Raw genomic sequence first — 26,218 nt, 5'->3', positions numbered from 1 at the left:
ATAAGTATTGCTTAAAAACTAACAGCTAAGAATGAATTTGAGATTGAGGATGGGATAAGGCAATGTGTTAAGGAAATGGCAGAAAAAATGAAGCTGCTGGACCATCTTTTTACTATGGTTAATGTAATTGGGGAAAGGTATTAAATTGGGTGTAGTAATTAGTCCTCGACTTACAACAGTTCATTTAGTGATCCTTTGAAATTACAACAGCATTGAAAAAATGAGTTATGATTGTATTTTAGACTTATGATCTTTGCAGGGTCCCCAGGGTCATGTGACCAAAATTCACAACCCATAATCACTTAAACATGTTATTAACAACTGCAGTTATTTACTTATCAACTGTGGCAAGGAAAGTCATAAAATGGAGCAAAAACTCACTTAATAAATGTCTCACTTACCAACATAAATTTTGGATTCAATTGTGGATATAAATTAAGGATTACCTGTATTTCTTTTGCCTATTAGCTCTGAATCCAAAAATATTGTCCATGTTATTATCTTGGAATCCTTCACAAACATCCAACATCCCTATGGTAGGGCTGCTTTGATAGGCGATCTATACTTTTTTTTTCCTGAGCTGTGATTGATTTGGGTAAAATAAGACTCAATAGCGCATAATTAAATTCCAACTGCCCCCAGTTCTTTAAATATTTTATTCCTTTTATGTTTAAATGTCAGCAAGTATTGATTAAAAATACACTCACAAATAAATCCAAGACTTCTTTTAAATCATGGTCACATGCTATATTTTCACCTCTAACATTTGGATAAAAGAATTCACTTTGACAGGTATATTCTGATTGTACAAAATGTTATTCTTAACCTTTCATTTAGGTAAGCAGAATTCAGGTAAAATGATCAATAGCTGTTATATGGAATAAATGAAATTTAAGGATGTATGGAATTAAATCAGTTTGTACAATGTTGTAAGCTACACAACCAAATGTGTTAGGCATTTGATAGAAGTAACAATCACATCAATATATTTGGTGCATTACAACACCATCATGCAAGTAATTTTGTATGTTTAGGGAAAAGATCTGTACCTATTTTGGTATTGAATTTTCTGTTATTGGTGCATACAATATTGGTCTATCTTACCTGTTCCAAGGCACTCACAGCTTCTTTATTTTAAATTTACTATGTATTGTCATTTTGGCCACATGACCATGGAAGTGTCTTGGACTAACCTGACTTCCTAGGCTAGGAAACAAAGATGAGGACTGCCCCTTAGAGTCAGACATGACTGGACAGGGAAACCTTTGCCTTTACCATCTTGTTAGATTGTTGAGACAAAAACAGTAAATAAACCATAATTATCTAATAAACAATGAGCATTTAAATTCAGGTCTCCCCATTCTAAATATATCTACCACGTTATGAATATTAGCAGAATAAAACCTAGTCTTCTTCCAGGGATGGGTACAAACAAAAATTACCTAAGAAAACTTTCTGCCTAAGTAAGATAGTACTCAAGAGTTTCAAGCATCACTGGGTAGAATACAAATGAGCTACAGGAAAGCAATATAGCCCCAAGGATAACTGCAATAACATTTTATTGTTCTAATTGCTTTTCTTTGAACTACTCTCCTCTAAAGGGCAAGACAATCCTGTTTGTGACACCATTAAAACAAACTGATGTCACATAAGGTAAATACAGTATATGTGATAACTATATAACCAACTTCCAGTAGATTTAATCAGTTAATAAAAGCACATTTAATAAATAACAATGAAGTATGAGAAACCTGAGTCCAGGTCTCCATCTTTTTGGCAGAATCATGTCTTATGTCTCCTTACCTAATGAAAGCAAAAGCTACTATTAAAAGCTACTGCCAAAATAGATGTACAAAGTATAGGAGTAATTCAGGCACAAGCTTAAAAACCAATTCTATGCTGCCAGCTATCAGTTTAAAGTGCAAATAATAATGTCAAGGATAAAAACATTCCCTTTAATTTTGGAGTAATGTAAGGATTTGATAAGACATCATCCAAGGGTTTTTATCAGCTTTGGCAGCAGTAGGTAATCTGTGTTATCAGCTAGCAGCCAGGTACCTTAGTTTAAGAGGAGCCAGATGCTTATACTAAAGCATACATTTGAGACCAAGCTTGATATGTGCCACCATGCAAATAAATGGTTACATCATGCAAATGAATAATGTCCATTCAGCTGAGTTCTGATCCTGCACTGTCTCTCAACAGTGCATTGTGAAACAGAGATGGATGGAGACAGCATCTGGTTAGACACTACCTATCCCAATATATCATATATCAATCTACCTCAACCAATCACAGCTCCATTAATCTGCTTCTTAAGTGGCTGCCACACCAGCAGGTGACCTAATTTTTTAAAAAACTACTTCTTTTTTTTTTGCAAAAAGACTAGTTAGTAGCAATCAGCATGAACAGCACAGTTTCCCTGTGGTCTATAAAGAGAAACAGAGAACACACTTATTCTGGGTATTGATTGTTTCCCTTGGCTAGAACATTAGAAATGTTTAAAATTTTGTTACAAGAAGAACATTTTTTTTAGTCACAATAAAAATATTTCAACTGTGGGAGCTGTTTTGTTCTGAACTGCAGACTAAAGCATATTTTCCATTACACATATTAAATATCTTTCCCAAGTGTGTACTTTATTAATTTAGTTAATATATTCTAGTATTTTATTTCATAATATCCTAGCTTGTCTGAGAACCTATACTGAAAAGCAACATATAAATTCTATTTCAATAATAAACAAAATTAAAAGCAAATTCTAGTTATAATTTCCATCTTACGTTGCTCCAATTTTTATGCAAATGGTCTGGAAAATGACACAAATAGATTAAAGACAATTATTTAAACATTGTGAATATAGATGCTCAAGAATAACCAAGAACATAAAATATATTCAATACATAATAGAAACATAATGAATTTTTGGTGTCAAAATATGAAATATAATCTGTCTTTTTAAAAAATGTCTGCACAACAGATTTCCTTCTGGCAAAAATATTCTGAAATTTATTCTACTGAAAAGCAAAATACTCCACTTTGCTAATTCACTAAACAGCTGTATCATTTTCTTCTAGGGAACCATTTAGCATAATTGAGGTGGATTGCTTATATTTGGCATGGAAATACACTGATACAGTTAGGTTTCATCAGTTAAAAATCCTTTTATTTCACCACTCCATTTTAGCAGCACCCAAGTTTTGAAATCAAAGAATGATTTGTCAAACGTGATGTTACAAATCAATGTTTCATCCTAAGTATATTGAAGGTTACATTATTCTTATTATTCCCTTCAACCAATACTATTTTCATAAAAGAAAACTTGGTTATTATAAATATTCAGTGATACTTGTTAGCAATATATATCTCCCATTTTCTTCATGTACGTGGAGTGCACAGAGTCCACCAGGTTCAATTTAGGAGCCTGATCCAAATCCAGAAAAGAAGTATTCTTTTCTGGACTTGGATAATTGCTTACAGATCAGGTAACTGCTGATCAATTTTACTGGTGCAAGATTTATAGGAAAAGCAAATCCCCATTTGCTAGTATGAGAGAGGCCCAAATGTCTGCAATTTTCTGATTCATCAACATCATAGGATGGAATTTTCAGATAAATGACCATGAATTGATGAAGAAGACAACTTTTACAGAAATTTGTGTAATAATTTCAGGGATACTACTTTGAAATGTTTGCTTTCTTCCTATTATTCCATGCATGTAACTTTAAATATGCGGGTTTTTAAAATAAAAAAAAATCCTCACAGTGGGAAATAAATTTTATACAGCTATGTTAAGGTGATGTCTGTGTAGATTCTCAGTCATCCAGGTCATGGTTGTGCCAAAGGTACTTTTTCAAGAGGCAACTGGACTTTCTGGTAAGTTCAATTGCCTCTTGAAAAAACACCTTTGGGATATGTTAAGAAGAAATTGTGCAAACAGAATAAGTGACTACAAAAGAATTCAGTGCCAATTTCTGAATGTGTTGGAGCTGACTAAACTGTCATTTGTTATATTTTTTTCCTAATAAAGCAGATCACTTATTTACATAAATCATTTAAAAGATTTGGCAACAATAATGGGCAGTTAATTGATAACTCTCCATCTTTAACTTAACATTTTTAACTTAACAGTAAATGAGAATGGAACTGTATAGAAGGACAGAAATGGAAAATATTGGATACTACTTGAAGGTGAATAAACATTAGGTGCTGTTTGGGGCTTGCTTAAAATTAATCCTTAACAATAAAATGACATTGTGCTTATTTAGGCTATAATATTTTTCCAATAAATTCTGTGGACTAGTTGGCCTTACCATAACTCCTTCTCAACACGGACAGAAAATTCATGTCTAAACTTTATATCTTGTTTCTGATTCTGAACATTTTGTAGACCTTATGACAGTACAAAGATTATCTTTAACTTTCACAAGTTATCAGTGAAAAGTTAGCATTCTTTGAAGTTCATTACAACTAGTTGATAAATCCATCCTCAGATGATTTGAATGAATGCTGTTGAAGCTTTCTTTTCTGTACAGATCAGAGGTGTGAAACTCACAGCCCATGGGCCAGATGCATCATGCATTGGCCATGGCCACCCCCGGTTTAGCGAAGGGGGGAAAAGTTGTGATATGTCACATGATGTGTCATCACGAGTTTGACACCCCTGGTGTAGATGATGCCACTAGATTACTTGTATATTTTCATCTGATTATCTGATTATACAGATATAAATATGGAAAAGGGGAGGGGAGGGGAGAGTTTGATTATTACTGTACCTTCATATAGATTGGCTGAAGGAAAAAGTATTCTGCAAACTGTACCATCTTACAAAATTTCTACGCTAATCAATTTATTACCACATGGCAATTTTTTTCATAATGGGGCCTTCCAAGAGGTAAAATATAATCATGCTTTTGAAATGGTCATGCTTTTGAAATCTTTAAAAACTCATTCAAAAGTCAGTGTACTAATCCAAATCTGTGTGTATTTTGATAATTTACATGAAAATATTAAAAAGTCTTCATATAAATTCATAATTTGTTCTATGGGAATGGCAATATATATTTTTTCACAATTATCCATGCTTTGGTAGAAAGAGTTCATAATTTAAGTCCTAATCTGATTGATTAATTTCTAACTAGCGGTGGCAATGCCTGACTTTCTTTGAGCTCAGAACCTGAATCAAGGTCAGGCTTGTTAATATTTGAGTGGAAGATTTCCAGGAAATATTATGGCTGTAGACGATGCAGGAAAGCCAAAGAAAGTTCAAAAAAAGGCAGTAACAAATCTAACTGCCATCAAGAAAATTACATGGATGTTTCTACATAGTTTCCACTACTCAAAATCTATTTGAAGACACTTTATATCTTTTCCCTCGTCTTTTAAATATATAATTGAGCTTCCAACTATCTTTTCACTTAGATATGATAATTTCATGTTTACACCCCTGAGCCATTACATCTTTTAAAGGAAACATTGTTAGTTGTAGAAAAAAACTGCTATATTTTAGGAGAGATAATTCCCACCTGTGTCTTCTACCTACAAAGCTATCAAAATTAAAGCTACATTCACAACTGGATCCAAGTGCTAATTCTAACATTCTTACAGCTATTCTTTTAGGTTCATTCAACTTAAGTAGAAATATTTAATTTGTCTGTCCTCTGTGAAAAATCTTAAAAAGGCTGCAATATAATTAATCAGTAAAACATAACTATAAAGGGAAAGATTTGGAAGAGTTAATGGGAAACTAAAGAAAAATCCATTTTCTCAACATTTTTCATGTTTAAATAAAAACAACCCAAAATATAAAAAAGGCTAAGATGATTTTACTACAGAATTCCAGCATTTAGCCTATAATTTTCAATAAGTTGTTCTGTATTGCTATTTTGAGGATAGTTTTTGGCAGATTTTTGTTAAATAGAATTCTTAAATAGAAATGAAAATGAAAGATAATCTGTATACAGGTCATCCTCAACTTATGACCACAATTGAGTCCAAAATTTCTGTTGTTAAGTGAGACATTTGTTAAGTGAATTTTACCTCATTTTACTATCTTTCTTGCCACAGTTGTTAATGCAGTTGATAAGTCAATAATCTAGTTGTTAAGTGGATGTGGCTTCCCAATTGACTTTGCTTGACAGAAGGTTGCAAAAGATTATCACATGACCTTGGGACACAGCAATGGTCATAAATATGAACCAGTTGCCAAATATTTGAATTCTGATCACATAAACATGGAGATGCTGCAAAGATTGTAACTTTGAAAAATTGTCATAAGCAGGGGTGGGATCCGACCGGTGTAACTATCGGTTCGGTGATTTACATTTTGCTGTGTGGGCATGCGAAATGTCATCAGCTATGCTGCCCGGACAGCTGAGTACCCATGCGCAGTGTTTGAAAAAGCACTTTTTTTCCTGCTTTTTCAACCGCAGCTGTGCCGCACAAAGCGGCTGAGGTTGAAAAAGCAGGAAATAAAGGTCAGGTAAAAACCCCAGGTGGGCGGGTGGGCCAAAACAGCAGCAGACTGGTTCTGTGTCTGCTGCTCTTCAGAGCTACTGCTTCTACAGAGTTGGACAGAACCGGTAGAATCCCACCCTTGGTCATAAGTCAAATTTTTCAGTACCTTTGTAACTTTGAATGGTCACCAAATGAACTGTAAAAAGTCAAGGACTACCTGTATTTAACAGTCTAGAGCTAATTAAAATGTTGTCATAGTATTCTATATCTAAATATGGTATAATTAAAATGAATATAACCGAAACATGTCTATTTTTTCAAAAGATATTTGGAAGTATCTCTTCCCATTGCAAGCTGCTGACAATTCACGCTCTAAACTGGCATAATTATTATATTATTTTTAAAAACAAATTGTTAATATAGTTTATATGAACTATTTTAATATAGAGGCTATATATATTATGTTTACTTCTTTCTGTTTTTAACACACAACATATTTATTTAAGCACAAATAGTACTTAAATTTCTTTATAAAGTAGATGTAATTGCAGAAAATATGTATTTTAATCCAGTTATGAATCTTTGTTACAGAATTTCTTAAAACCCTACAAAATGAAAAAATGTTTTAAGTTCTCTGTAAAATTGTAAATAGAAAACACTGTTTCCAGCTCACTCCTTGATACTTGGTTGCTTACTTGCAGACATTTTATTACCCAATGAGATAATATAATTAGGACTAGTGAAGGTGGGGTTTGCTTACATATTGTTTATGTATAGTAGTTTCCCCTCTACAGTTAGGTGGAGGTGTGATTCCTCTCCTCTTGCTTCTCCATTTGATATATAACACCATTTGTTAACAAATGGAGGAATTTGATCTCCTAACCTTCATTATTCCAGTCAATATGATAGCAGAGCATATATATGATGGCAATTTCCAATAGACCCCATCCCAATCATATCAAAGTGTTACCCTACTGTTTCTTATTAGGCATAATACTTAACTCAGCAAGCTTAGAATGGCTGCACTAAAAATCAACATGATGCATTATTCAAATATAGTTGCTGTTTATAAGGACAAAACATATAAACCATAAACTCATGATTGCATGCAATATAAAAAAATGTCAGAACTTTTCCCTTGTCTAATTCACAAGAACCCATCACAGTGTTTTGCTTGTCATCTAAGAAACTTCTTCAGTTCTTGGATGAGAAGTGAACCGTTTTCAAGGGGGAAAAAATCAATAAAGTCTAGTTGCCTTTTGAAAAGCATCTTCGAGACAACCAGGACTGGGTGATTGAGAATCTCCATAAATGATCATAAACCTATGCTTAACAATCTTTTATGGTAAGGACTAAGTGTTCCATAATACAACAAAAAAGCTGCTGTTGTTACAGCTATCTTGCAAACAGTGTTTTTTCAATCAGCTGAATGAAATTTGTTTGCTAAACTGAGCAAACTGAATATATTTTGTGCTTGAGTCAGCATTTTTAAAGAGGGTTTGATTTTGGTAATTGTTTCATTTTGATAATTGTTTTTATCAAGAAATTACATTTTAAACATTAATCATTATGAGGACGTACCATATTATACATACCATAATTTAGAATAATAAGTTATCATTATAGCTTTTTTTTACAGATGCATATTAGAACTTAATACTCATGGTGGGATGGGAGAAACATATTTCTTTTTCATAGACACCAGTCCTATTATATGATTAGCATACCTTTCCTCAAAGCACATAATGAAGAAATCCAAAAACCTAGCATGATCCAATCAGATTCTGGATTTAAAAAAATCAGAGAACTTTAAATATATGTCTTGAATTACATAATAGAAGATAAAGACAGTACTTTCTGAATCTGTTATAGCTACATATTGACACTTCAAAATACACAAGCTTTTAGAAGTTTGTGTTAGGGCAGAATGCTTAAGTCTCTTCAGACCGATTACTACACATTAAGCTTATGGTGTCCTTGTGTTCTTCAGACTGCCAAAAAAAAGAATAATTTTCTTGCTTCTGGCTTTGTCACTATAACTTTTTAAAAAATCTAATTGCCTCAGTCCAGGCTACCTTGATTCTGTGAACTTGATCTACTAATAAGCTGCCCTGTTAAGAACACAACAGATCTCCACAGATCTTCATGATAAATTAAGATAAAAATCCAAACAATTTACTACTCAAGGTACTCATTTCTGCTTGCTTACCTAAATTCATCAAATAGGCTTTGCAACCTAATGAGGAAAAACTTACTGATATTTATTATAGTTGTTGACTTTATCTGTATCCTACATTGCCTTGAAATGGCACAGGAGTCAGTTATTTGGAAACCAGCTCTCTCTAAGGCATCTGCCCATCCTACCAGGTTGGATAAGATATGCACTGTCCTAGTCTTTTCCATTAATGTTGCAATTTTTGTGGAAACTAGTACATGTGCCTTTTGTGTGACAAGCCCTGTACCTAAGCAATACTCTTGTCCCCTGAAATTTGGCAGTTCAACAGCTTTTTAAACCTAAAAAGCATTCAAAACCTGGATTTTCCTCCAAGCACTAGAACAGAATGAGCTAACTTTAGTATATAGTGCCAGATTTTTAGTTTTAATATTTTTATTTTAGTATCTTTGGTTTTAATATTTTTATTGTATAAATGTGATGTTATATATAGGTTGCAAGCTTCTACAATATGTTACAAGATGGGTCGATATGTATATTTTATTTATGTATTATTTATAAATGTTACAAATAATACATTTTAAAACAGATGATCAGGATGAGGATAATTTTCATAAACAGTGTTCCATGTTCTCTACTCAAGAGAAAGTATATTGATGCAGAAGTCTATATGCAATTTAAAAACCCCAAGAAATGTATATTATCAGGTATTTAATGCTGACCTGAATGTTGACATTTCATGTAATAGACTAGTGAAATAATGCTTTTTTATTGAAGAGCATTAGCATCTACTGGGCTTCAGAAAAAAAGCTACCTGAACCCTTGTTTAGAACAAATTTCTTCCTTCTACACATGCTTGCAACAATTATTTTAATTATTAAATTCAACTCCTCTAGAGCAGCGGAGAGAAAATTTTGGTGGGCCACAGAGAAATCTCACCCCCAGAGCATCCCCACAAAGCAATTAATCCAGGCTGCACAGAAACACAAGGCTGCACCGCCCACATGGCCCCCGGGAACCCTCCCCGCCCACTCACTCCTTACCCAGTAAACTTGCCTGCTAAATTGCTATTTTTCCTTTTTCTGACCATCATCTGTTCTGCTGTGCCGGGAGATTTAGATTAGCTAGGAAGCAGGAAATGGTTGGATTTCTTGCTTTCTAGCTAGTCTTTACATCTTCGGCTCAACACAGCCGAACCTCCCTTAGGACTGAAGGTTTGCTTGCAAACAAATTCAGTGCAGACCCACTGCAAGCAAATTTGAGAGACTGAGCTAGCCGATGGCAGATAGATAGATCACTGAATGATTCTGTGAGCAACTCAATCTGCCTGCTTTGCCTGATTTTGGGTAAAAGTTGCTCTTTTTTAAAATAAAATATTCAATATTTACATGCATGGTGTGTTGTGAGTTAATTTTGTGAGTTTGCTTGCTAGCAAATTTTATGAGTTTGCTTACAAACAAATTTTATGTGACAGACTGAGCTAGCCAATGGCAGATAGATAGATCTCTGAATGAATCTGTGATTCTGTGAGCAACTCAATCTCCCTGCTTTGCCTGATTTGGGGTAAAAGTTGCTCTTTTTTATAAAAAATTCAATATTTATATAAATATTTATAATATTTACATACAAGCCATGCCCAGCCAGTCACATGACTACCAAGCCACACCCACAAATTAGGCCACACCCACAGAACCAGTTAGTGGTCCCTGGGATCTAAAATTATGAGTTTGGTGGTCCCTGAGGTCCAAAAGGTTAGCAACCCCTGCTCTAGAGTATACCAGATTGGCAAAGGCTAATATAGTCAACACTGAATGAGATGAATAGGCTGATATAAAATAACTTCATATATTCTTTGAAATAGTCCATATTTCAAATCCTTTCTAATCATCCTCAATATACCTATGGACTACTGTTTCTTGGCACTCATCTAGTTCTATCCCTCTGTTACAAAAACACTCTTATAAAATATAATACAATTACAGATCACAAAGACAAAAAACAAAAGAAACCCACAAGCAAACACAATATGTACTCAAATATTAGCTTGCATTAAATTGACTAATATGAGAAAATTAATTTGTTCTGACATAATTTGACAGGAAGCATAATGGCATGTCTCTCTTCAAAGACATATTCCAGTGACTAAGACTTGCTTGTGTTTTTATGTTGATATAATATTTCATCTTTATTATATTTGCTTAGGACTTACTGTTTAGGAAGTGGGAAAAGCCCCTATGCGGGGGTTAATTTAGCCCACAGTCTGGTCATTAAAAGCTTTCAACTATAACAGTTTTTAATGTCATTTATATATTCAAAAGGTGAACCAGAATGATGTAAACAAGAAGAAAAGAGGAATGTAAGAGCTGTCTATATAACCACAATTATTCTTTTAGAATTCTTTCTTTCTTTATTCTTTATTGGCCAAGTGAGACTGAACACACAAGGAATTTGTCTATTCCTAATTACCACTGATATATCTTATGGGAAGTTCAATAGTTAGATAGAATATGAAGCACTTGATTCCAACACTGGTATCATCAGAATACATGGCTTCCTAAGCCAGAAAATGTAGCTTTGTTTCAAACCACAAACTTTCAGCAACAATGTGGGTAAGAAATTCTATAAAAAGAGATGATGACAGGAACATTGATGGGGGTTGATAAAAGTCAAGACAGTGGGCACAACTATGTGATTGCAATTCCACTTTTTTTTAACTTGTGACCGAGAAAAGAAAATGGAACTTTGGTGGGAGGTTATGTGTGTGTGAGGTATTTGTGTGGATATACATACATAAGATACACACACACCATACATAAAAGTATAAGGACCAAGAAATTTTACTTTGTTTGCCATATTAGTGCTGAGACTGGGTTACTATATCCCAGTTATGATTTTGAGTCTTACTGACATGTTAACAGCCAGAGGTCAGTACATTCAAAGAACAAGAAAGGAAGGAGTGGATAGAAATGTTCCTCATCTACTGCAAAATCTGCTGTAGGTTCTTTAAAGTCAATCACCAAATAATTTTTAAGCTTCAATTGCTTAATAGTAGAACCAAAAGACGTGCCATCCTGACTATTTTGTACTACTATACTGAAGGGAAGAAAGCTGAGAGATGGGATGATTTTGATATTTACTTGATTTTGAAGTAGATTGTCATGGAGAAAATTTATCAATGTGGTTGCTAAAAATCAAAACCTAGCTGATTGCACATAATCAATTTATTTGATAAAATACAGTAGCTATGAAACTCAATTCAATCCTTGAAATTTGGGGGATTTTTAAAAGTACTTAAAAGTTGCACCTTATATATACATTATAGCTATAGATTGTACAGTGTTATTCACAAAATTAAAATTCTGAGAAACCTGAGGTCTGCCCAACATAATATGCATTTTATATCATACATTAGTTTTCCCAACATCTTGAGTAATTAATTCATATTTACCTATGTTTTTCTAATTTGATTTTTAAACTAATCTTCTATCAGCTTTTCCCCAAGACCTCCTTTTCAGCTCATTATTGTAGAGTTTTGACTTTGCCATTCCCTATATCTTTTAAGCATATCATCCTTGCTTTTACTGTCTGGCATAATTTGATTCCTTGACTGATTCTTTCTGGATGATGAATTCTGACATTAAGACTGATTCATTCATCAGTTTCATTATTATCTAATTTATATCAACTAAATGTATCTAATAGTCCTCCATCCTGCAAAGGGGTGTATATGGAATCATGACAAATGAATTATGACTGAATCATGAAAAAAAATTACAAAAACAATCTAAATCTGACATTGGGTCAACCAATGATAGGTTATATAAATGCTCCAGAATTTCCTTTTCTTTTAAACATATTATTGCTTTATGTTCCATCCAGGTCAGCCTCTATTATTTTTAAATCCCCTAATGCCAAAATTTGTTGCCAATAAGTTTTGATTATTATGTGTGGGATAAACAGTCCTAAAACAAGTATTTTATAGAATTACTTAGTACCCAGAATGATCTTTCAGTTATAGTTGGTGATGTTTTCCTTATGGTAATTTTATTCCAAGAATGTAAAATCAAATCTGGTTTGGATGATACATAAATAATACATTAATATATAGCAATAGCACTTTGATATACATACCATTTCATAGTGCTTTACAGATCTCTCTAAGTGGTTTATAGAGTCAGCATATTGCCCCAACAATCTGGGTTTTCATTTTACCAACTTCAGAAGGATGGAAAGCTGAGTCAAGCTTGAGCTGGTCATTTATTTATTTGAATTTGTGAAAGAAAAATGTAAACAAGACTAAAAATACAATGACAGGGACAAATAGGCATGTTAGTGCACTTATGCATGCCCCCTCTAAGGTCAGAATCAAACTGCTGGCAATCAGCAGAATTAGCCTGCAATACTGCATTTTAACCATTGTGCTACCACGGCTCCTATATAAGACTTAAGCATATAATTTTAATAATTTACATTTTCCCTATCTTTATCATTTCAGTACATTACAAATGCTCTATTTTCCATTTCCTATCAGTTGCACTTCAGTGTGCCTTTCTTATGTTATTACCAAAACCATATGAAAAACTCTCATTCCATTTCAAAGTTTCGTTTTTTAAAAAGTCATTTTAATAATGACTGCATTTTTCTCATCCTTCACCCTAGTCATTTAATCATCTCATTGTGAGATTGTCTATAATGTGCTTCTAATGAGAGCTCAATTAATTTCCAAAGCTGGGCTCTCTTAAAAGTTTTGACACCTCTGTCAAGCAGAAGAGTGTTCTGAAAATGAGATGTGAAAGAGAAAGGTAGAAATTGCTACTATATTACTTAAATGAAGCTACCTTAATGTGAGTACATTAAAAGCAGAGATGGAACATATTATGTTATAGCAAAAACGCATATATTATCTCAGATGTGAAGAGAAACAACCTATGATTCTGTGAAGTTATCTTCATAGGTACTAAGAATAAATGGATAAGAAGTTGCCCAGGATTTGAAGTTAGGAAAAAGAGAATTCTGCTTTTAATTTATACAGTAGTTCCCACTTCTATGGAAATAGGCATTCATCCTTCAAAAATCATACATTGCCTGATTTTATGTGTTTTCCCATTCTTGGCAATTTCCTTATTCTATCTACTCCTTTAACTCAGTGTTTCTGTTGCAAATGCCTACATTCCATTCTTTATTTTTATCATTTTCTGCCTAACTTACATTGTCCTATCAAATCCTTTCCATGCTTTTTAATGGAATCTAGCTTCTTCATATGATATGCTAACATTTTCTAAATGCAATGTTTTCTAATCCTATGCACTTTCTTTCCAACCTGTGTTTTAACCACCAGAAATATCAAAAATACCATATTTTTATTTTTCCTCTACCATTTCTGGCTGGCAATTTTTCAAGAACAGTTTTATCTGTATTTCTGCAAGTATGTTTCAGGATTGGTTTTCAATTATACTAGTTTATATCTTATTACACATTTATCTGCTTGTTGTAATCCACCTGCAGTATTTTACTCTACCTTTCTTAAAGGTAAGTAAGATATGCCCTCCTAAAGGAGATCTTTAAAGAGTTCTTATCAATGAGTGGCATATAAATTTAATAAATAAAAAAAAACTTCATTACACACTTTATTACAACTTTATTAAAAAGTTCAATTTGCTTCTATGTGTATGTACTGTATGTATATATTAAATGATATATTTGTGTGCATGTATGTGTGTGTATCTCTGTATATAAAAGCGAAATACCACTCACGCATCATCACAAAATCTCTTGAACCATAACGCCTACAAACTGAAATTTGGCATGCATGTTCCTCTTGGTTTCTAGGTGCTCACTAAGAAAGGATTTTTCAAAATGACCATCAGAGCATTAATATTTCATATATTATTATTAACATGCTCTGATGCTAAGGAGTTCTACTCCCCCTCTCCACCTGAAAAGAAATCTGTTCCAAATGCAAAACACAAGCAGAGGAGTTTCAGTTTCACTTTTGGTTTCACAGCACCAAGTAGCTTTAGTACAGTACAGTTGAGCTAAGCCACACCTAGGCTCCTTGCTGTCTCCTTCTTGCTCACACAGCAAACATTTTTTCAGTTTCCTCAACTCTCTCACACATTGACAGGATGCTAGCCAGATGAATACCAATGGATGCTGGTAGGCAGTGGTAGAAATTTTTTCCCTTATTTTCCTTCCCAAAAACTAAGCCCAGCTAGTTTCATAGTGAAGCACGCATATTGAGCAAGTATATATAGAGAGAAAGAATTTGAGCAGAATGGTCAAGGAATCAAAGGACTGAATAAATCATTTCCTAGAAAACTTGCGATGACAAATGCAACATATAAAATATTACAAAATATATGAAATATCTCCATGTCTTGGAAAGATAGTGAAAAACCTATATCATCAATGTTTTCACTCATTCAATTGGCACTCTGTTGCCTTGCTTCCTCATTGCATTCCTTATATCTGCTTTGCAGAATTCTCAGTTGCGGCCTACTGCTCTTCAGAAACCCAGGTGATTATTTTATTTATTATTCACTTTATTAAAATTGAGTCTGCCTAACTCTATTTTATCTTAACAAAAAATTAAATTACAGAAAAACTAATCAAAATGATAAAAAATGAAAACGTGTTTATGAGAAAACAGCTGATTTCAAGGAGACAGTAGTTACTGCTTTCATTTGTTTGCCTGTATTACTTATTTAGTTTATTGATTAGCCCTTGTGCCATATCAAAGTGCAGCATTCCAGACACAAATTATTACTAAAATCTGATAAATTTAAAATGGAATTGGATAAAATACAATTTAAAAGGAAATTGGAACAAAATACAATAATTTAATATATAGCTAAATAAAATATGATAAAATTATATTTTGGTATCACCCCTAGAATCTACCGCAATCAGTTCCACATATGCCAATCTCAATTACTTTTGTTACTTTTCTTCTATTTATTTATTTTATGTGTAATTAAATAAAGCACTGGTGTTAAGAATTATTTACTCAGGAAACTGCATGGCTATAGGTAAGTCATCACTTTTACTATTACATCTCCTTCAGGTAAACTAAGTTATGCAGTAAGACTTTAAAAGCTTTGGGTATCAAGGATTCTTGTTCCTAATAATTTACAAGATGTAAACTGCAGTTTCACATTTAACAATGAATGCTTTCTTTTAAATAGTTTCTCCCAGCTGTCATTTCTACCTCTCTGGCTTAATTTCTCTTCTTTTTCTTCTTCTTTAGATATCTTGAGTAGTTTTTCCTTATCTACTATTTCCAGGAGAACTGCCAATGAAATCTCATTTCCATCAGACAACAAGCTTTTTTTCTGTTGCAATTCAGGCAAGAGACTACTAAAGTAAACAGAATAAGGCTCATGAAAAGGTTGGGAGGCAGAATGTAAAGCCCACTCAGATTCAGATATCAAAATGGCTCATAATATCAGTGCTTTACAAACAGAGCTTGAGTACACCTGAGTTGCATAGTAATAGAATAAAGCTTTAGTCTGAATTTAAATTTCATTGTGGGTTTCAATGACATGATGTAAGCCCTGAGTTTAAGACCCAGGTTTTTAATATCACTTTTTCTTATTACTTTTAATGTGTTTAGTTAATGTGAAACAGATATGAGAAATGCACCTGGCCTGCATTAATGCATCCTTCCTCCCAGACCATACAATGGCTCAAAGACAAAGGTACTGTCCCACACAGATGACTGCATTCCACACAATAAACAATTCAACTAATCAAAAACATTCTTTTAATGTGGTCATTCTGTTGAGAACCCATCAGAACCAGGCACTGTACTTCTATAGCAAAAGATAATGTGAAAAAATAAATCATATCCTGAGGAGGATTCAAACAGTACTTTCTTCTGATCCACAGCTGAACATGAACTCTCTATGCACATTTTAAGAATTCTTTTTTTGAGAAAGCCCTCATCATGAAGCCAGCCAATAAAAGAATACTATAGTCCTATTGATCTTTTCCATATTGTGCTAAAGCAAAATAATGATCAGTCAGTTTATTTTAGGTAATAATAAAATGAGAGGTCATAATTATGCAGAAATAATGACCTTAATTTTATCTACCCTAAACTCAATTTTAATTTACATTATTTCAGTTTTATATTACTTATGAGAACAAAGCCCTTAACTTATACAAGTCATTTAGGAGCTGAAATTCTGACCAAATTCAATATATGGAGATAGCTATTTACAATGAAATGAAATGCTTACTTCCCTTTTGGAGATACACTATATCCTTGAACTATATTGTATTTTAACTAGATTACAAAATGACAAATATTTTTTTGAGAGAGGTAGCATGAAACACAATAGTCCCTAACACAATCATGATTCACTAAATAAAATTTAAAAACAAAAACATTTTTTGCTGGACTATTTTTTATCAAACATAAGATTTTACTTATTGCTATTTTTCTTGTTGTATTGTTATTTGTATTGTTGTATTGCCAAATTACTTGTGGTGATGAAATTATTGCCACATAAAGTATGCAATTCTTGTATAAGAATCTCACATAATTCTAAATAAAAATGTACACTTCTCTTCCAGAATAACCAGGAAGACACACACACACACATACACACCAAAGGGAATAGCATAACTGAATAGAAATATTACAATGATATAAAAATGAATGATATAATCCACCATATTCTGAACCACTAATACCAAGAGAATAGTTTGTACCCATTTTGTGAAATATATTTCTGCCTTATATGAATCTGAACTTCAATTTTTTAGTAAATAGATTCCTGAAAATTATAGGAAAGAAGCAATTTTCACATGTCAGTTTTGCCATCAAATGGATTTTTTAAGCTATCATATGTGATCTTTTAACACCTTACCTTCTCTTTCTTCCCACATGTATGCCCCACCTTAAATGTACAAGTTCAAAAGATTTCCTCATTTCAGAAACCCCCATTTCTTCTTCTCTTACTCATAATAGTATTTTCAGCAATATCATCATCTTCTTTCTGACAATCTTTTATCAATTTATATAAACAGATAAGTTAGTTTACTGCAATCCTGTCAATACACAGAATGAAACATGAATTTGATCAAAAACAGCCAGTGTAATGGATTCAATAGATACATCAATCTTTGTCTCTCATTATTAGACCTATAGATTTTTACAGTTCAGTCTTATCTGTGGGTGTACACTATAACAAAGCACAGGCTCTCTTTTCTTCATTCTGCTGCATATCCGTTGACATAATTGTTATATCTTGTTCCAAGCAAGCCAAATCCTACACTTCCTGCAATTCTCATACATGAACTTTGAAATCTCAGAAGGCCTATTTCCCAAGAAGACATAACTGATGGGTAGGAAAGTAGGCCTAGATGAATATACCACAATTTGCAAAACAATCCTGCTTTTGTTGTTTGCAGAACAGACATACAATGGGTCTTTTAAGATACAAGAAGAAGTAGAGGGGGGAAAAACATTCAAGCAATTGACGAAATCTCCCCCCAAAATAAATAAAATGCACATCATTAAGAAGTATCCACACTACCACCTTGTGGAATTTTCTTGCAAGAACACCTGCTTTTTCCCATCACCTCCCCCTACCCAAAAGTAGAAAAGTTTCTATTATATATAGTATTTTCCTGTTTTCCTACATAGTATTTTCTTATTTTCATACACATACACCACACACTATACATAGATGTCCACAGTACCTGAGAAGACAAATGGTATCTCATGTAGACTCTCAGAATCTTATACATGCCTACAGGTCAGAAAATTAATGGGGCCTTTTGTTGAAATACCTAACTTCTGCCACCCTAAATATTGAAAGCTGAAATTAACCAGGCACTGACCATAACCACTTTCCAATGAATTTCTCCCAGCAGTCCAAAAATATTTCCAGCAAAATGTAATCCAAGAAAGAACATCTCTAGTAACTGAACTAGCAACTGAGCAGCAACTCAAGATTAGAATAGTAAAAACAAAAATTCAGAAGATTTTTTATCTTGTACCTTCATAATATTGCTTAATCTCCTATTTAAATCCTAAAATAGATATTCTTACCTTTCAGATATCTTTTGCAGCTAGTTCAGGTTAAAATTCAGGCAAAATCTATCAAGCAGGGCCAAAACTGTTGTGATAAAAGGGTACCTATGGACTGGGGAGTGAGGTTCAATTGACTTGGGGCCATAGCTTCAACACTGACAGCTGTGATTACTAGGGAAATGGTTGCAAAGTGTGGTTAAGTAAATGGAAAAGCAACTCGGAGCGGAGAGGCATTTTGTAAAGTGGAAACACTGAAATTGGGCATTTGGACATTGGTGAAGGATAAAGAATACTGTCCATCATTGGAAAAGCTAGATAATTTTATCTGACAAGTTGGACCTGGTGTGAGGGACAAGACAGCTGCAGCTGCTCAACCTTTCCAGAGCATCTGAATGCCAGAGTTAGCAGCCTATACTGGAGACCTGGCAGCATCTGGAACTTTCAAGCCCCTGCAGTGATTTGGGGGTGGGGGAAAGGAGATGAAGCCATGTCTCCCCCACCCCCAATTAGGATCATCCTCTCCTTAAACATCCTCCTAGGCCTTGGAAGCTGAACAAGAGGCTGAGGGCAAAATGGCAATTTTGCAAAGGATGAGAGAGGGAGACTAACATGTTAGGCTGCCGATCTTATGACCCCCTTCACGGGTGGCTGCAGAAGGGACAGTTCATCATTCACAACGCCCTGCAGACCAAAAGGGAGGGGTGCATAGGAAAAGGAAGGCAGCTGCAGTGCAGTGAAGGAAGAGGTGGACGAAAAGGGTAGAAGCAGCATTAAAGGGTCGAGCATTAAAGGCAGGCTAGGCTGTTCGACCACTTGACTCTTAGTTCTAGGTTTGCTAACTTTCCACTGGAGAGTCGAGCCTTAGCAACGCGAATCAACCATTCCAGCCCAAAGCGGAGTTTTCTTGCTCCCCCTCCCCACCACGAGAAGGTACAGAGAATCCAAACGCAGAAAGACCCCCTTTTGAGGCATACGGTGGATCCAGCAATCCTTTTGTCCGCCCCCCCCATCTCCACCCCCGCAAAGACGCTCCAGCTTCTCCCCCCGCTCCCTTTTTCAAAGCTATTTCCGTTGTTCTTCCCATTTCATTCAGCTTCTCTTTTCAGATAAACAAGTAATAAATAAGGAGGAAACCCACCCCGAAATGCCAGTCCGTAAATCACGTGTGCTTTCTCGTCTATTAAAAAGAAAAAAGAACACCAAGCAGCCTCCGGAGATGGGGAGGGGGGGAGAGGAGGAGGACCCGCTTAATGGTTCCAGAGAGCCCCTAATCCCTCCCCATTCTAGCGGGGGAGGGCTAAAAGCAACGCTCCGGCCGCCTGTTTTGCATTTCTCCCCACCTCCATTCCCCCGCTCGGTTCCCAAGAACAACCCCTGAGGTCCAGCTTCCCTGCATAATCTCCGTGAATCGGCGGCGGCACCACTTTCTCCCACTCTCTCTGCCCTCCGTACTGCAGATATCACCCCCCCTCCTCCCCCCGCGACTGCACTGTGTTTCTCCAAGAGGCAGAACTACTTTGTAAACATCTCACACAGAGCCCCAAGCTTCGCCAAAGAGCTGACTGCAGCAAAGTGGTCCCCACCTTCCAAATCAGGGTCCAGGATGTGTGGATGCCCAAGTGTGAGCGATTAGGAGTGTGCGTGCAAAGAGAGGGCGGTGGTGTATGGTGGTGGTGGTGGTGGTAATCCTCTAATGGTAGTGGTGGTGGTGGAAAGATGAGGGCGAGAGGAGGAAAAGAAAACAAAAAAGTCTTTGCCCGCCCCCCCCCCCCGCTCCCAATTCTAAGGTGGCAAAGCAGCGGGGGCTGGAAGCGCTCAAAAATGACTGCAGCAAAGCAATACCTCTATGGAGTATCGGCTGCAAACCAAAAAACAAGGCGGAGAGAAAGGAAAAGACTTCTAGATGCACCTACCTTTACCGAAAGAACTGCTGCTGTAGACGAAACAGGACCTTCCAGCGGATTTCTTCCCGGCGAATTTGGTCGGAATCTCTCACACCGCTGGAATGAGCGGAGTTCGGCGTCTCTGCCCCCCACCCATCCCCGCTCCGCGTCCGCGAAATCCAACCCGAAGGATCGTTCTCGTCCGGAGGAATGCAACAGCCCCCTCGGAAGCAGGAAAGGGGGGGCGGGGGGGACGAGAAGAGCGGCGATCAAACAAACAACGCGCACCCACGCACCCCGCAAAACCTGGCCTCCACACTTAGGCTTGAAATAACCCGTTGCTCCTCGCTGCCAATGACCTACATTCAAAGGACAGAAAAAAATCAGCACAAGCCGCGCGGGAAGAAGGCAAGTTGGGTCTCTGAGTAAAGAGCTCGGATCGCCGATGCGGGGTAGGGAGGAGGGAGGGAGGGAGGGAGAGCGCGCGAGAGACTGCTCGGCTAGGAGAAGCGAGATTGAGCAGGGAGAGGGTCCAGGCTGTACCAGTCTCTCTCCTTCTGCTATTGGACCAAACTGAATGAAATTTACAAAGCCAGCAACCAATAGATCTCCTCAGTCTGGCCCATCGCTACAGAAACCAGATCGACATCTACAAGCCGAGGCGAAGAGCCTCTCATCCTCAACCCAAACCAGCCGGAAGAGCATTAGCCGGGGTGTCTGGAGGGCTGAACAGGTGGGCATTTGTACACATGTTGAAACGGAAAGGTAAAGAAAAGCACCTGTTACTGTCCTGGAATATCTCTGGCTTGACTCTCTCTCGCGCGCGCCCACACACATCCACCCATCCACCCACCCACCCGTAACCCATTAGGGCTACTTCAAAAATGGTCTCTTCCACAGCAGCAATGACTACCGGCTTAAATAAACTTGCTCAAATAGTAAGCCATTCTGGAATTGGAGAACAGAATTTCAAAAGAGCATGCTGTTCTATGAGCAGCATCTTCGGTATTCCAAGGAGGCATTGTTGGAATAGCTGGAGGTTGATGATGGCACTGTAAAACATGTGCTTTGTCATTGATCTGTGTCCCCACCCATTGCTTTGACATTGTGTCTTATTTTTTCTCTATTCCACACCTCACAAATGGGAAGTCCGAAAGTGGTTTCCTTAAGCAAAAAGTGGTGGGTTTCCACATGCTTGTTCCACTCCAATGCTCCAAAGTATCATTCTGAAAAGCAAGTAGAAAACCTGATTTCTTTTAAATGCTGGAATAAGTTACACAAAAAGAGCAATTAAATAAAGGCTGCAAATCAATAAACCTTATTTGTTCCATTGTTTGCACCAGTGGAACTACAACATGGGTTATAGTGATCCTACATGGAATTTATTCCTTGCTGTGGCAAGGGGAAAAAAAAAACTGCCAGTATAATCTGTCCTACTCATTATCATTACTCACCTCTGTGTTTTGCTGCCAGCTGGTGTTTTGCAGTACAGAAAAGAGCAGGATAAGGATGCTTAAAATCATGGCCTGTGTCATGCATATAATCAATAAAATTGGGGTTGCCAAGCTGCTCTAACACTCTGTGTATGTGTGTGTGTGTTGTTTAGGTCTCTTCTAAAACCAAATTTTCGACTTATGCTTTATACCACTGGAGCTTCTTTATCACTTTAAAGGTATCTAAAATTGATCAGGGAATATGCTGTGACTTTGGGTAGCTGTCCATCAGGTTCCACATAGCTTGAGACATCTGTCATGAGCGTGACTGTTAAGTGGAACATTACAGATAATTATCAAAGGTGCAAGCCTTTAGAGGTTGCCTTGATGGTTTGGAAAGAATAGGAACAGCAGTCCTCAAGGACACTGGGATTGTTCAGTAAAGATCACCATAACTATTGAACCCTATGAAAATAAGGCCATTCTGAAGTTAACATAGAGATCCAGGATAATTGATCCTTGTTTTTTGTGAGGAATCATGAAACAGAAAACTCTAATAAATGTAGGAATCCCCAGAAAATATAACACACCTGGGAAGAAAAAGGATAATGTGTAGGTTCAGATTTGTTTAAATAATCATTTCTGTCTACCTATTTATTTCACACTGCAAAGCTGTATAAAAATGATGTATACCAAATCACATCAAACACAGATTTTACGATCTTATTTTAAAGTGTTGAAACACCATTTCAGTAATATGTTTAATTATTAATATTAAAAGTATTAGAATAATATTTTAAAAGATATTTCTAGGTAGGCCCATACTTTCTTTCTTAGAATTTGAAAGTGGATGCAGTGGAGAAGTTAAAAGTTGAATTCTCTCACTAAATGTTCTATTACAGGCATCACATTAATTATTTTTAAACAAGAATAGGCTACTTTTGAGGGCAGAACCTCAGAGGTAATTCATAATAGACCTATCAAGACTATTCTGCAATGGATTTTGAATTTGCTTCATCTTGAAAATGGTATCATTGGGAAATAATTGAAGAATTTCACATGTTGATTTTTTTCTGAAACCACTAGAGACATCTAGGATGATATAAAAAAAAATAAAGTCACGTTTTTTAAAATCAATTTAAGTTTACACAAGAAATTTCATTGGTACCATGCACCTTCATAATCTCAATCTTTCTCCAGTCTCATGTATCCTTATCTCATAGAGACCTATGAGTGAAACAACCTTAAATCATCATGAAACAGATTAAACTAATTTGTACTCAAGAAACCAAATGCAAAACCATAAAATAATGAAGGATACAGTATATATGGTTATTTCTTATTTTATCAATTTCCCCATATTTGTCGATTTCAAGCGGACAAATTAACAAATTTAAAGATACATTTCAAAATACTTCTCAGTTCAGTAGCAGATCAAGTTGCATATCAGCTAATCGATTTTACTTATTCTGCTGTACAGCATCTAGGTAGTGTTATGACTCTTCAATGGTCCTCTTTTCTGGGACTATTTTTTCCATATATCAATATATCTTTATTTTACACTATTTTAATCTAGTGATGGAAGATGAGGGGAGGGGAAGCTAAAATAGCTTAAAGAAGCCCAGGAAAAGTCCCAGAGTCAGATTCATCCCATTCACGCTGCAGTGCCCTGTAAGTGAATGTTTTACTTACTGTCTGGTGAAATCCTGAAAGGAGAACAACAGTAAGGAGAAATCACCTTATCTATAATATTTGGCAGTGACTTGTCACAAATGCAATAGAAGCAGAACATCAGCTGAATGATATATAATAAAATTTTGCACTGACTCGAGGTTGGGTGTATGCACTTTAATTCAATAGGACAAAAAAATCCATAAATGAAAATTATGATCAAAGATCCTAAATTATGTTAAAAAGGTTTGTCTAATATTCAACTAATTGTTGAATATTGCTTGGTACTTTCTTGCTTATGTTATCAAATACACCTTCATTTACACTAAGCTTCAGAGACAGCCTAGAAGTTACAGGTTTTCTTCTGTTGTGATTGTTCTCTCTGCCATGGACACATAGCCATATGGGCTTGAATTTTCTTTAATGGTGCTGCTGCTAAAACCCCAACAATGAATGAAACCAGTTCATGTTATAGTTGTTCCTCCTGGCCCATTAGGAATAGATTGATCAGCTTTGTATGGGAAGAGTAATACTGTATCAGATACCAAATAAATGATTTATGTGAGAAGAGAGCCGTTAGTCTTACAAGCTTCTTCATATTGCAGCTGGGAAATCTTAAAACAAAGAAATATGTCTATTGAAGACATGTTGTAATAAATATTGTAGATTATTCCTTTTTTTAAAAAGTCTGCAAAATAAAAAAATAAAATAAAACCACAGACTTGGACTAAAGAAATTCCATATATGTTTGACATCAAAAATCCAGTGCTAACTTTAGAAATCTATGCTATTTATTTATTTATGTCTTTATTTAATCAACTTATATGGCCATTCATCTCACATGGTTTACGATAAAATGGATAAAACACATAATTTAAAAAAAAACACCTCACAGCAGAATCATTTTAAAAAAATCACAATTAACTTAAACTACAGAATATGTCTACAAGGCCTCAAGCTTAGACACAAAACCAAGTTTTCAAAGACTTCCAAATGGCCATGAGGCTCATGGATAACCTGATCATCAGAGGGATGATTTTTCAAGCAATACAGGTCAACTATCATAGGGAAATTTTATTATTATTATTATTATTATTATTATTATTATTATTATTATTATTATTATTATTATTATTATTATTATTATTATTACAAAGTAGCAAGTTAAAAAATTAAACCCTTTCTCTGTGGTCTATTATTTTGGGGGGGAAAGGAGACTGTTAGGCAGGACTGGGATTCTTTTATTTTTTAATAAAGTTTTATTTGGGTTTTCACACATACAAAATACAAGTAAAACATCTTTTTTGAAAATAGCATGGTCCCAGGTTGAACTTCTTTATACAGACACAAAATTCAATTTCTTGCTCCTTTTTGTGTTCTATTCCATATCTTATATTATTCTACATTTTCTATATAGTTTTTCCCCTCTTTTAATTTTCTCAATTTTATTTTGATTATCTCATCTCAATTCAAATCATTATATTTATACTTTTGTCTGTTCTGTTTCAATTTCATATTTTCTTTTCTCATTAAACAAATTTTCTCCTGTAGTTACTAACTGGAGTATGACACCTTTATATCTTTTAATTACATCCATTCAACTCTTATTTAAACTTCAATATATACCTTAAGGTTATGACCTTCAATATAATACATAATACATAACTTCCAATCGAATTCTGCTAGGTACATTCTTATAATACACACTATATTCTTTAAAAAAACAGATTATAAATATATCTAATTATAAACCCTCATTCCATTCCAATTCAGTTCTATCATTAATAATCATTAAAATCTTAACATCTTTAACACTTCTTTTCAATTAAATATCATACTTCCTTAAAGACACATATAATCTCCATAATTAATTTTTCCCTTATTTCTCTTCACATATGTTTTGTAAATCATTAAATATTCATTTTGTTACATTTATTTATTGACAAGCATTCCACTGAATTACGATAGCTATTTTATCAAATGTTTTAATCATACATTGTTTCATATTTTCTAAAATTATTTCTTTTTCTAATATAACAATACTATCTTATGTACCTTTGCAGAATCCCTTTTTCCATTAAATTTTCACCCATTATCTCTAAATAGGCCCTGTTTCTCTGTATTTTGTTTCTGTCCTTTATAACTTCTTTTCCTTTCTTTCTTCCCTCTCATCTTCTCCCTCCCCTTTTTACCCCCTTGTCTCCCTACTTCTAATTCTCTCTTCTCCATTTCCCTCTTCTGTTGCTTTCTGATTTTATACTTATTTTTCACTCTTTTTTTTTGAGTTGTTTTTCCAAATCTTAAACTTTCCATTCTCTTTCCCCCCTTTCCTTTTCCCCCCCCACCTAAGATTACTTGTTCATTAAAGATGGCTTCTTCTTTGTCGCAATCTTCTTGTTCTGCAGGCATTTCTTGTTGTTTCTCATAATTTCAAATCTCCATTTCTAAAAACAAATACGAAGCCAAAAGAACCTCTCCCTCCTTGTGCATCTTCTTTGCACTTTTTAAGTTCCATTTTCAGTTCTTCTAAAAGTGGAGCCATTTAAAACAGTTTTAAACA

General features: G+C 35.0%; 1 protein-coding gene across 2 annotated transcripts in view; it reads right to left on the bottom strand.

Moving 5' to 3' along the window:
- The window catches only part of NLGN4X (neuroligin 4 X-linked), a 180,524-nt gene extending 159,482 nt beyond the window's left edge, over positions 1-21,042 (bottom strand). The window contains exon 1 of one of the 2 annotated variants that reach the window (XM_026666895.2): positions 20,585-21,042. The gene's annotated coding sequence lies outside the window, so the exon portion shown is untranslated. The remainder of the gene's footprint in view (positions 1-20,584) is intronic. The other variant, XM_026666894.2, reaches the window with a different exon arrangement.
- Positions 21,043-26,218: the final 5,176 nt, after the last annotated feature.

This window comes from Notechis scutatus, chromosome 5 (assembly GCF_049901735.1).
Source record: "Notechis scutatus isolate UNSWTSFEM ecotype Mainland chromosome 5, rNotScu1.2, whole genome shotgun sequence".
Lineage (NCBI taxonomy): Eukaryota > Metazoa > Chordata > Lepidosauria > Squamata > Elapidae > Notechis > Notechis scutatus.
The sequence above is the reverse complement of the archived record's forward strand: the minus strand, read 5'-3'. Positions and strand labels throughout refer to the sequence as shown.